This window comes from Macaca mulatta, chromosome 12 (assembly GCF_049350105.2).
Source record: "Macaca mulatta isolate MMU2019108-1 chromosome 12, T2T-MMU8v2.0, whole genome shotgun sequence".
NCBI lineage: Eukaryota > Metazoa > Chordata > Mammalia > Primates > Cercopithecidae > Macaca > Macaca mulatta.
Window position 1 is genome coordinate 15,690,001 of NC_133417.1, and position 12,850 is coordinate 15,702,850.

Here is a 12,850-nt window from a genome sequence, read left to right on the forward strand (position 1 = left end):
CTCACACACTCTCCCTCTCTCTCTCACACACTCTCCCTCTCTCTCTCTCACACACTCTCCCTCTCTCTCTCACACACTCTCCCTCTCTCTCTCTCACACACTCTCCCTCTCTCTCTCTCACACACTCTCCCTCTCTCTCACTCTCCCTCTCTCACACACTCTCCCTCTCTCACACACTCTCCTTCTCTCTCACTCTCCCTCTCTCACACACTCTCCCTCTCTCTCTCTCACACACTCTCCCTCTCTCTCACACACACTCTCCCTCTCTCTCTCTCACACACTCTCCCTCTCTCTCTCTCACACACTCTCCCTCTCTCTCTCTCACACACTCTCCCTCTCTCTCTCTCACACACTCTCCCTCTCTCTCACTCTCCCTCTCTCACACACTCTCCCTCTCTCTCACACACTCTCCCTCTCTCTCACACACTCTCCCTCTCTCTCACACACTCTCCCTCTCTCTCACACACACTCTCCCTCTCTCTCTCTCACACACTCTCCCTCTCTCTCTCTCACACACTCTCCCTCTCTCTCTCTCACACACTCTCCCTCTCTCTCACTCTCCCTCTCTCACACACTCTCCCTCTCTCTCACACACTCTCCCTCTCTCTCACACACTCTCCCTCTCTCTCACACACTCTCCCTCTCTCTCACACACACTCTCCCTCTCTCTCTCTCACACACTCTCCCTCTCTCTCTCTCACACACTCTCCCTCTCTCTCTCTCACACACTCTCCCTCTCTCTCTCACACACACTCTCCCTCTCTCTCTCACACACACTCTCCCTCTCTCTCTCACACACTCTCCCTCTCTCTCACTCTCCCTCTCTCACACACTCTCCCTCTCTCTCACACACACTCTCCCTCTCTCTCACACACACTCTCCCTCTCTCTCTCTCACACACTCTCCCTCTCTCTCTCACACACTCTCCCTCTCTCTCTCTCACACACTCTCCCTCTCTCTCTCACACACTCTCCCTCTCTCTCTCTCACACACTCTCCCTCTCTCTCTCTCACACACTCTCCCTCTCTCTCACTCTCCCTCTCTCACACACTCTCCCTCTCTCACACACTCTCCTTCTCTCTCACTCTCCCTCTCTCACACACTCTCCCTCTCTCTCTCTCACACACTCTCCCTCTCTCTCACACACACTCTCCCTCTCTCTCTCTCACACACTCTCCCTCTCTCTCTCTCACACACTCTCCCTCTCTCTCTCTCACACACTCTCCCTCTCTCTCTCTCACACACTCTCCCTCTCTCTCTCTCACACACTCTCCCTCTCTCTCACTCTCCCTCTCTCACACACTCTCCCTCTCTCTCTCTCACACACTCTCCCTCTCTCTCTCTCACACACTCTCCCTCTCTCTCTCACACACACTCTCCCTCTCTCTCTCACACACACTCTCCCTCTCTCTCTCACACACTCTCCCTCTCTCTCACTCTCCCTCTCTCACACACTCTCCCTCTCTCTCACACACACTCTCCCTCTCTCTCACACACACTCTCCCTCTCTCTCTCTCACACACTCTCCCTCTCTCTCTCACACACTCTCCCTCTCTCTCACTCTCCCTCTCTCACACACTCTCCCTCTCTCTCTCTCACACACTCTCCCTCTCTCTCTCACACACTCTCCCTCTCTCTCTCTCACACACTCTCCCTCTCTCTCTCATACACACACTCACACACACTCTCACACACTCTCACACACTCACACACACTCACACACATGCTCTCACACACACACTCACACACATACTCTCACACACACACCCTATCACACACACCCTTACACACTCTCACACACACACATTCTCACACACACACACACTCTCACACACACATTCTCACACACACACATACTCTCTCACACACATTCTCACACACACACTCTCACACACACATTCTCACACACACACATACTCTCTCACATTCTCACACACTCTCACACACATTCTCTCACACACACACATTCTCACACACACATTCTCACACTCACACACTCATACACATTCTCTCACACACACATTCTCTCTCACACACACACACATTCACACACACTTCCTGTCACACAGTCTCACACACATTCTCACACACACTCCCTCTCTACACACACTCATACACATTCTCACACTCACACACTCTCCCTCTCTCACACTCTCACACACACATTCTCTCACACACACACACATATTCTCACACACACACTCTCACACACACACTCCCTCTCTCCCTCTCTCACACACACACTGTCTCTCACACACTATCCCTCTCTCACACACACACACTCTCCCTCTCTCACACACACTCTCACACATCCTCTCACACACACACTCTCCCTCTCTCACACACACATTCTCTCACACACACTCTCCCTCTCTCACACACTCATACACACACATTCACTCTCTCACACACACACATTCACACACACACACTCATACACTCTCACACACATACTCTCTCACACACATTCTCTCTCACACACACACTGCCATGGCACAGAACTGAGAGCCATCAAAGGGATGCGGTCAGAAGAAAAAACAATCCTGAACTGAATTCTCATCCAAAATCACTGAGGACACCCTTATGTCACCGACGAAAAATACATTGGAGTTGTTTATACTATAAGAGAGAAGACATGTTCAAGACAGAAGTTAGGTTCTGTTATAGAGAAATTTATTTTTTTGCATACCTAAGTTCATGGCCCGTAAAAATCATACCTACTACACGTTGTCTTCAAAGTGCAATCTGATTCGCCATAGCCAAAAGGCAGAGCAACCCAAGTGCTCACCAGCGGGTAACAGACAAACAACATGAAGTCTACACACACAATGAAATATTACTCGGCTCTGAAGAGGAAGAACATTCTGACGCATGTTACAATATGGCTAAGCCTGGAAGCCATTATGCTAATAAAATAAGCCAGTCCAGTCACAAGAGGATAAATACTGTGTGGTTCTGACATGCAGTAGCCACAACTGTCTATTCATAGAGACGGAAAGTACAATGAAGGCTGCTAGGTCTAGGAGGAGGGGTAAAAGGGAGTTATTATTTAACGGGTACAGAATTCCAGGTGGAAGGCCAGGCACAGTGGCTCACGCCTGTAATCCCAGCACTTTGGGAAGCCGAGGTGGATGGATCACCTGAGGTCAGGAGTTCAAGACCAGCCTGGCCAACATGGCGAAACCCCGTCTCTACTAAAAATACAAAAAATTAGCCAGGCATGGTGATGCACACCTGTAATCCCAGCTACTTGGGAGGCTGAGGCAGGAGACTCGCTTGAACCCGGGAGGCAGAGGTTGCAGTGAGCCAAGATCATGCCACTGCACTCCAGTTTGGGCAACAGAGCGAGACTCCGTCAAAAAGAAAGGAAGGAAGGAAGAAGGAAGGAAGGAAGGAAGGACGGAAGGAAGGAAGGACGGAAGGAAGGAAGAGAATTTCAGTTTGAAAAGATGAAAAAGTTCTGAAGATGGATAGCGGTGAAGGTTGTATAACAATGTGAATGTATCAATGCCACAGAATTGCTCACTTAAAAATGGTTGAAATGGTAAATCTTAAGTATGTTTAATCACAGTTTTTCTTAAGATGTAGTCCATAAGCTTTTGTATAACTTCTGCAAGCTGCTCATCTTTCCAATAAATTTCTTTTTTATGGTTGAAAATTCTTGCAACTAAAGGCTGTAGCTAATCCTGAGGAGTTACCAGATGCCCAACCCGCAGGATATTCTCAGGAAGCCCATAGCAGTGTGTCAAAGACACGGATAATCTCTCAACTGTAGAATTTCTTGGACTTTCTCCATCAGTTCCCCAATCAATGGGAGTAAAGACAACTCCAAGTTATGTGGCCCAATAGAAGCCAAAAGCCGCATATCAAGCCCCACCCTGATTTCTCTCTCCAAGTCTCTCCCGGATACATGCAAGTGACTCCCTTCCCAATGCACCAAGTCAACCGCCAATCTAGACACAGAAATGTGTCCATCTTTTCTAAGGGCACAGAGTCCTTCAGCTCCTACCTAGAGTCTCCGCCATAGTCCCTTCCCATTCTTCTTCGTGCTGAGCCAGCAACCCACAATAATTGCAGGATTATAAAAGAGGGTATGGTCTTTTGTGATTGGCTTTTTTCACTTAGCACAATGTTTTCGAGGGTCATCTTTGTTGTAGCATGCATATTTCATTTTTATTATTGCCAAATAATATTTCATTGTAAGGAAACACCACATTTTGTTTATCCATTCATTCGTTGATGGACATTTAGATCGTTTCCACTCTCTGGCTATTGTGAATGATGCTGTTACCAACATTCTTGTTTTTCTGTGGACGTAGGTTTTTCAGTTCTCTCAAGTATATCCTGAGTGGGATGGCGAGGACATGGGTAACTCTGTTTAACACTTTGAGGGGCCTGGTGTGGTGGCTCACACCTGTAATCCCAGAACTTTGGGAGGTCAAGGTGGGAGGATCACTTGAGGCCAGGAGTTTGAGACCAGCCTGAGCAACATAGTGAGAATTCATCTCTAATTTTTAAAAATTAGAAATTAAAAATTAACTTTTGGCCGGGCGCAGTGGCTCACGCCTGTAATCCCAGTACTTTGGGAGGCTGAGGCGGGCAGATTATGAGGTCAGGAGATCAAGACCAGCCTGGCCAACATGGTGAAACCCCGTCTCTACTAAAAATAAAAGTAGCCGGGCGTGGTGGTGGGCACCTGTAGCCCCAGCTACTCTGGAGGCTGAGGCAGGACAATGGCGTGAATCCAGGAGGCAGAGCTTGCAGCGAGCCGAGATCGCGCCACTGCACTCCAGCCTGGGCGACAGAGTGAGATTCTGTCTCAAAAAAAAAAAAAAATTTAACTTTTTAAAAGTGTTTTCCACAGCAGCACAAGATCAGTTTTGAACCCTTGACACTGTCAAGTGGTGACCAGAATTCAAGCTAAAGTACAAGCCAACAAGCATGTAAGTAGGTGATAGCAGGGAGAGGATGGGCTGGCTGAGGAAGAAAAGCAGTGCCTCCTCCTCCGACTGTCTAAGACTCAAGCTGTCAACCCCAGGAGTCACACAGAATGGGTCACAGAATGGGTCACAGGACAGCTTCAAAAGTCAGATGATGTGATGAATGTAAAAATGCTTCACAAAGCAGAAAATGGCATACGACATCGTCTAGTTTCATAGGAATATCCAACAGTGATATTTTTTTTCAATAATATCAGCTGTTAAATCAAATTTACCTAAAGCTGTCTCCTTTACATATTTTAAGTTCAGCCTAAAGGTTTCTCTGTACATCGTGGACTATAACAAGTGGAGGTATAAACAGACCATAGCCTACACTTGTGCCAATCACCAAGTTTTGGCCAATCAAATGTAGCCATCCGTTTGAACCTTGGTTCAAATGAGGCAAACATCCAGTTGTAACCAACCAGGCTGTTTCTGTACTTCATTTTTGTTTCCTGTCCATCACATTCCTTTTACTTTTTTTTTCTCTTTCTTTTTTTTCTTGGAGATGGAATTTCACTCTTGTTGCCCACACTGGAGTGCAATGGCACGATCTCAGCTCACTGTACCCTCTGCCCTCTGCCTCCCGGGTTCTGGTTTTTTCTGTTTTTTTTTTTTTTTTTTTGAGATGGTGTCTCACTCTGTTGCTCAGGCTGGAGTGCAGTGGTGTGATCTCGGCTCACTGCAACCTCCGCCTCCCGGGTTCAAGTAATTCTCTCACCTCAGCCTCCTGAGCAGGTGGGATTACAGGCACCTGCCACCACGCCCAGATCATTTTTGTATTTTTAGTAGAGACAGGGTTTCACCATGTTGGCCAGGCTGGTCATGAACTCCTGACCTCAGGCGATCCACCTGCCTCAGCCTCCCTAAGTGCTGGGATTACAGGCATGAGCCACCGCGCCCAGCCACATAGTTTTTTGGGTTTTTTTGTTTGTTTTTCCGGGACAAATTCTTGCTCTGTCACCCAGGCTGGAGTGCAGTGGCGTGATCTTAGCTCACTGCAACCTCCGCCTCCCGGGTTCAAGCAATTCTCCTGCCTCAACCTCCCAAGTAGCTGGGATTACAGGCGCCTGTCACCTGATTTTTGTATTTTTAGTAGAGATGGGGTTTCACCATGTTGGCCAGGCTGGTTTTGAACTCCTGACCTCAGGTGATCCACCCGCCTTGGTCTCCCCACAGTGCTGGGATTACAGTCATGAGCCACCGCACCCGGCCCACTTTTCTTTTTCTGTCCGTAGATCTTCCACCATGTGGTTAGGCGAGTCGCTGAGCATACTCTGGCTCAGGAGGCTGCCCGATTTCAAATTGTTGGTTGCTCAATTAAACTCTTTTTTTTTTTTTTTTTTTTTTTTTTTTTTTTTGAGACTGAGTCTGGCTCTGTCGCCCAGGCTGGAGTGCAGTGGCCGGATCTCAGCTCACTGCAAGCTCCGCCTCCCGGGTTCACGCCATTCTCCTGCCTCAGCCTCCCGAGTAGCTGGGACCACAGGCGCCCGCCACTTCGCCCGGCTAGTTTTTTGTATTTTTTAGTAGAGACGGGGTTTCACTGGGTTAGCCAGGATGGTCTCGATCTCCTGACCTCGTGATCCGCCCGTCTCGGCCTCCCAAAGTGCTGGGATTACAGGCTTGAGCCACCGCGCCCGGCCTCAATTAAACTCTTTTAAATTTAATTTGGCTGAAGTTTTTATTTTATCACAGCTTTGTACAAAAGGGGTAATGGAAAACGTGCTGCTAAGGGACAGAGGCAGCCTGACTGCAGAACCCGCACATCCACAGGGCTTGCAGAGAACTGGAGACCAACCAAACCCTCTGCGCTTCGGTGAAGGAGTTCAGCAAAGAGAAGGGACCATTCACATAAGCCGTTAGCTAAACAACAGTATCAAATCAAAAGGTCATAGTAGAATTCACAGGTATCTCAGAAAGTCTTTTAAAACTCAGTAGTATATTTACGATAAATCACAATACAAAAAATCTATACACATCTTTATAATTTTTTGGCAATTTCCCAATTTTTTTTTTTTTTTTTTTAAACAGGGTTCTCACTCTGTCACCCAGGCACTGCAGCCTCGACTTCCTGGGCTCAAGCAATCCTCCCACCTCAGTCCCCCTAGCAGCTGGGACTACAGCTGCGCACTACTACGCCCGGCTAATGTTTGTATTTTTAGTACAGATGGGGTTTCACCATGTTGGCCAGGCTGGTCTCAAAGTCCTGAGCTCAAGTAATCCACCTGCCTCAGCCTCCCAAAGTACTGGGATTACAGGCATAAGCCACCATGCCTAGCCAATTTCCCAATTTTCTATGATGATTTCTTATTTCTAATAAAAGTAGCACGAGTCAAAAAGGAGGAAAACATACAAAATGTATCATGAAGCAATGATACAGACATTTAGATATTCCCCGCAACTCCCACCATACCTGTGATAGAACACCAGGCAGTACCAACTATATCCCCTTCCCTCCTTCCAATGTGTATTTTTTAAAAGAAAGATTAAAGCCAAGGTTTTCCTTCTCCTTCTGGAGTCAGCTCACAAATGCTTGTGCCAACCCCACTTCCTTTTTCCTCAGTGAAAGTAGTTGGGGAAATAGTCCTCTTTCTGTTTTCGGTTTAAGGAAAGGTTACAGCTGCTTGATGATACAGGCAGCCCACAGCCCAACCCGGGCACCCATTTTGCCGGTTTCATAAAACAACATAAAGTCACGTCCTTGTTCTTTGAGGGGGTGGGACAGTACATAAGACAGGCTTTCCAAGTCCCCTGGGCAGGACTCCTGTCGTTAACCCACTCATGCCCACCACCTCTGGGGTTGATCCCAGGAAGACTGATGGCCAAATTCTCCTGGGAACAGCTGAAGAAAGAAAAACCGGATCCATCCCTGCTGATCCTTTGTTCTTTGTCTTGGAGATTTGAGGGTTAACATCTAGATGCAAAGAAATAAAATCCAAACACTAACACTGACTGATGATGAGTCTTTGCTGTGGCTGGGCATGGTGGCTCACACCTGTCCTCCCAGCACTTTGCGAGGCTGAGGCGGGTGGATCACCTGAGGTCAGGAGTTCGAGACCAGCCTAGCCAACATGGGGAAATGCCATCTCTACTATAAACACAAAAATTAGCTGGGCATGGTGGCGGGCACCTGTAATCTCAGCTACTCGGGAGGCTGAGGCAGGAGAATCACTTGAACCCGGGAGGCGGAGGTTGCAGTGAGCTGAGATCGCACCACTGCACTCCAGCCTGGGCAACAGAACGAGGCTCCATCTCAAAAAAAAAAAGAGTCTTTGTTGTATGGGTGCTGGTTCTAACAGTGTATCAAAGTAGAAGGGCCCAGTCCATCAACCATGCTTCCAAAACAACCCCTTAAATGATTACAACAGTCTTGCCATCTTTCCCCAGAAAGTAAAAGCAAACATCCTGCCCTTTATACTTCCCAACTGTGAAAAATTATCCGGCTTCACTTCCATTGTCAGGGTGAGCAAAGGGTTCATTAAAGGAAGCTCTGACAGCAGGGACGTGGCAGAGGAAGCTGAAGGGGAATCCTTCCGACTTCTGAACTGGTCTTGCTGGCAGGTCCAGCTGGTGGGTCCAGACAGCGAGGCCAGCATTCGATCATGAAAAAACACAGCTGCAACGGATGAACGCACAACTCTAGCCAGAGCAGATGGCTGTGGGTAAATGTTAATTAATATTAAATGACACCAGATGATCATGAGTAACTGATGTAAGGGTCAGGCTAAATAGGTTACTGCCTTTGTCATTTTTTTTCTAACAAGTCCAACTTTCTTCTATGGGGATTCTACATAATTTCATAGGTTTATTTTCCTTCAGCCAAAAACCTTACAGTCTTCGTAGTAAGTAAAGGATTTCTAGTGCAGTAGGAGAGAAAGCACGGTGCATCTGTCACATAACGGCCCCAGCTCCTGCTTGGGCAGACCTGGACACAGGCCTCCGGCTCCTCCCATCTTCTTGATGTCTTCAATCATGTCCCTGGGCTCCCTCTTCATCACAACCACAGTTCCAAGATCCACTCTATATCTAAAGGACTCCCTCACCTCCAGCCTCAGGCACCCAAAATTCTAGTCCAAAAAGTACAGCCAGCCATGCAACATCTAACACAGTAAACTCAACACTTGCAAAATTGAACTTCTCATCTTCCCCTCTTCCCCCAGAAACTAGTTCCACTGTTCCCATGGATATTCTTTCAGAAGCTCAGGTAGCTTTCCACTTCTCTCAGCCCCTACTCTGTCTACCCCAACTCCATCAGTCAGCAAGCTTGGCCAATTCTCTCTGCAGTGCACTCCATCTGCCCTTACCCAGTCATGCCTATCACCAGCTACCCAATCTGACCGTTACCTCAAAGACAGCAAGAGCTTGCTCACAGGTGTCCCTGCCTTTGGTCTCTCCCCATTGGTAACATGATAGATGCAGGATTCAAAGCTAGGACTGTCTGACTCCAAAGCTGCTCCCTCCTCGCCTCAAAAAAACCCTTCAGTCCTCCAATGCCTATCATTTGAAGTCCAAACTTCCTAACCCCCCAATTCAAGCTTTCCTAAATCTAACAATCCAACCTTGCCAGAGTTCCTCCTCCACTCACATGGGTGACCTCCCGAACCCCATTAAATGGATACGTTTCCACATTGGTGTCAATTATTCCGCCCAACCAAAATGACCTTCTAGTGCCATGCTTGTCTAAATCTCACCTCTTTCGGTGGTGGCTCACGCCTGTAATCCCAGCACTTTGGGAGGCCAAGGCAGGTGGATCACCTGAGGTCAGGAGTTCGAGACCAGTCTGGGCAACGTGGTGAAACTCCATCTCTACTAAAAATACAAAACTTAGCTTGGTGTGGTGACACGCGCCTGTAGTCCCAGCTACTCAGGAGGCTGAGGCAAGAGAATTGCTTGGACCCAGGAGGCAGAGGTTGCAGTGAGCCGAGATTGTGCCACTGCACTCCAGCCTGGGCAACAGAGCAAGACTCTGTCTCAAAAAGACCAAAAAAAAAAAAAAAAAAAAAAACTCACCTCCTTCATGACCTAGTTCAAGCAGCAGCTCCTAAACTATAGCAATTATTCACAAGTTATTTAGAAATTAACTACTGTGCCTATGACATCTTGTCTGTTATTGTCTTGAATTTAAACTCCTAGTAGGCAACCCTGACATATTGCTGGTGGGAATTTAAAATAGTGCAGCCACTTTGGAAGCAGATTGGCAGTTTCTTAAAAAACTAAACATAAACTTACCATTTTTACCACAGATTCCTAGGTACCTATCCAAAAGAAATAAACTCACGTTCACACACAGACTTGCATGCTAATGTTCAGAGCAGCATTATTCATAATAGCCAAAAAAATGGAAACTTAAATGTGTCACCATGTGATGAATGTATAGATAAAATGTGGAATATCTGGCCGGACTCACGCCTGTAATCCCAGCACTTCGGGAGGCCAAGGCAGGCAGACCACCTGAGGTCAGGAGTTCAAGACCAGCCTGGCCAACATGGCAAAACCCGCCTGGCCAACATGGCAAAACCCGCCTGGCCAACATGGAAAAACCCGCCTGGCCAACACGGCAAAACCAGCCTGGCCAAGATGGCGAAACCCTGTCTCTACTAAAACTACAAAAATTAGCTGGGCGTGGTGGCACACACCTGTAATCCCAGCTATTCGGGAGGTTGACACAGGAGAATTGCTTGAACCCAGGAGGCGGAGGTTGCAGTGAGCCAAGATCGTGCCACTGCACTCCGGCCTGGGTGACAGAGCAAGACTCCATCTCAAAAAAAAAAAAAAAAGTGGAGTATCCAAACAATGGAATACTACTTAGCAATAAAAAGGAACAAACTAACATAAGTTATGAACCTTAACAACATTATGCTAAGTGAAAAGACACAAGATCATTTACTGTAGGAGTCCATTTCTACGGAATATCCAGAAAAGGCAAATTTAGAGATGAAAATTAGTGTCGCCTAGGGCTGGCAGTAGGAGCAGGGATATTTTGGAGAGATTTTAAAAAGTTCTAAAACTGATTTATGGTGATGCTTCCACCACATGGTAAAATTAAATCACTGATTCATATGCTTGATATGGGTCAATTTTATGTGTGAATGTATTTCAATAAAGCTGTTAAAATAAATCATAGTAGGCACTCAAATATTAGTTGAATATTTAACCTCTTACCTGTTTAATATCTTTTCTCACCACCTCCTCCCCTGCAACTAGACCTAAACATCTTGAGGGTGAGGACCAAGTCTATTTATTTTCATGCTTATTTTTAAGACAAACCACACTTAGCCCAAAGTTAAACATACGCTTTGTGCTCTTAACTATTTGTGGATTTGATGTTTGCCTTGTCAGGCTATGAAGGGATGCCATGCAAGAGCATCCAGTAAGAAATGGTCTGTTAGAATGTCGAGGCAGAATAACTGGGTTCTGAATAGCAGCTCTTTCATTTCATAGCTATGAATTCACAGCCAGTTAACTGCCCTCTCTAAGCCAAGTCTAAAATAAGGAAAATAGTAGTAGCTACCTCACAGAGTTGTTACAAGGACAAAATGAGGTAACTAAACAAAATGTTTAGCCCAGCACATGGAACATGTAGAGCTCACTGAATATTGGCTTAAAATGTAACACAAATCCAACGCAAATGCACACACACCAGAGAACTCTGTCAAACAGGAGAGGGGTCCTGGGGCATCTTCTCTCCCTCCCAAGCCAACTGGTGTTTATGTGTATATGGAAATATTACTACTATATATTTAACAAATTGAACTAAACATCCCCCAAAACTTCAATATTTGTCTATCCATCCTCTCATCCTACAAGACAGGATTTCACTTCCTGACCCCCTTGTGGTTTAGCAGGGTCACATGTCTAGCTCTAAACAATGAATTGAGGGTGGGTGTGGTGGTTCACACCTGTAATCCCAACACACTGGGAGGCCAAAGTGGGAGGATCACTTGAGCTCAGGAGTTTGAGACCAGCCTGGGCAAGATAGTGAAACCCTGTCTCTATAAAAAATTTTAAAAATTAGCCAGGCATGGTAGCATGCACCTGTAATCCCAGCTATTAATACTAGGGAGGCTGAAGTGGGAGGATCACTTGAGCCCAGATTGCACTAATGCACTCCAACCCTGGTAACAGAGCCACACTATCTCCAAAAAAAAAAATAATAATTGTCAGAGTGACCAGATCATGTATTTGTGCAAGACACTCCACAGCTCCTTCCCTCTCCCACTAAAACTAGCAATGGTCCAGTTAGTGGCTGCTCTGTCACCCTACATAAGGACAACGTGGAACAGATCTCCAGCTAAGCTGCAATGGAGAGGGAAGCGAGTGAGAAATAAACCTTGTTCTTTGCCTGTGAGCTCTCGTGGTGTTCCCACAGGATAACCTAACCTAACCTGACAGATGAGTCATGGAGCTCCCAGGCTGTAGATTATTTTAAATCCCTCACCCAAAAACCTAAGATCCTTTATTCCCTGGCTTCTGAAACAAGCCACTCTTCCCATTCTGTTAGCCTCTCTGACCATTTCTCCACTTCCTTGTGGACTCCATTTCCTCTGCCTACCTTAAGCCATGCTATTAACCAAGAATTCGTCCGCAGCTTGTGACTCTTCTCATTGTAAACGCTCTCCAGGGAGATCTTACCCACCTTTGATGTATCCACCTGGCTGCTCCAGTGTCATAAACCCAACACATCCAAAAGCAAATGCATCAGCTGCCCAGCCCGCTCCAGACACGCGATCTTCCTACACTCCTCACCTCAGTGAATGGCACCAAACCTGGGCCAGAAACCCGGCAGCGATGCTAGATTCCTCCCCTTCCCATCTCGTCTCGTCCCACTACCCGCACCCAGCCCACTCATTCAACCAACCAGTCCTGGAAAT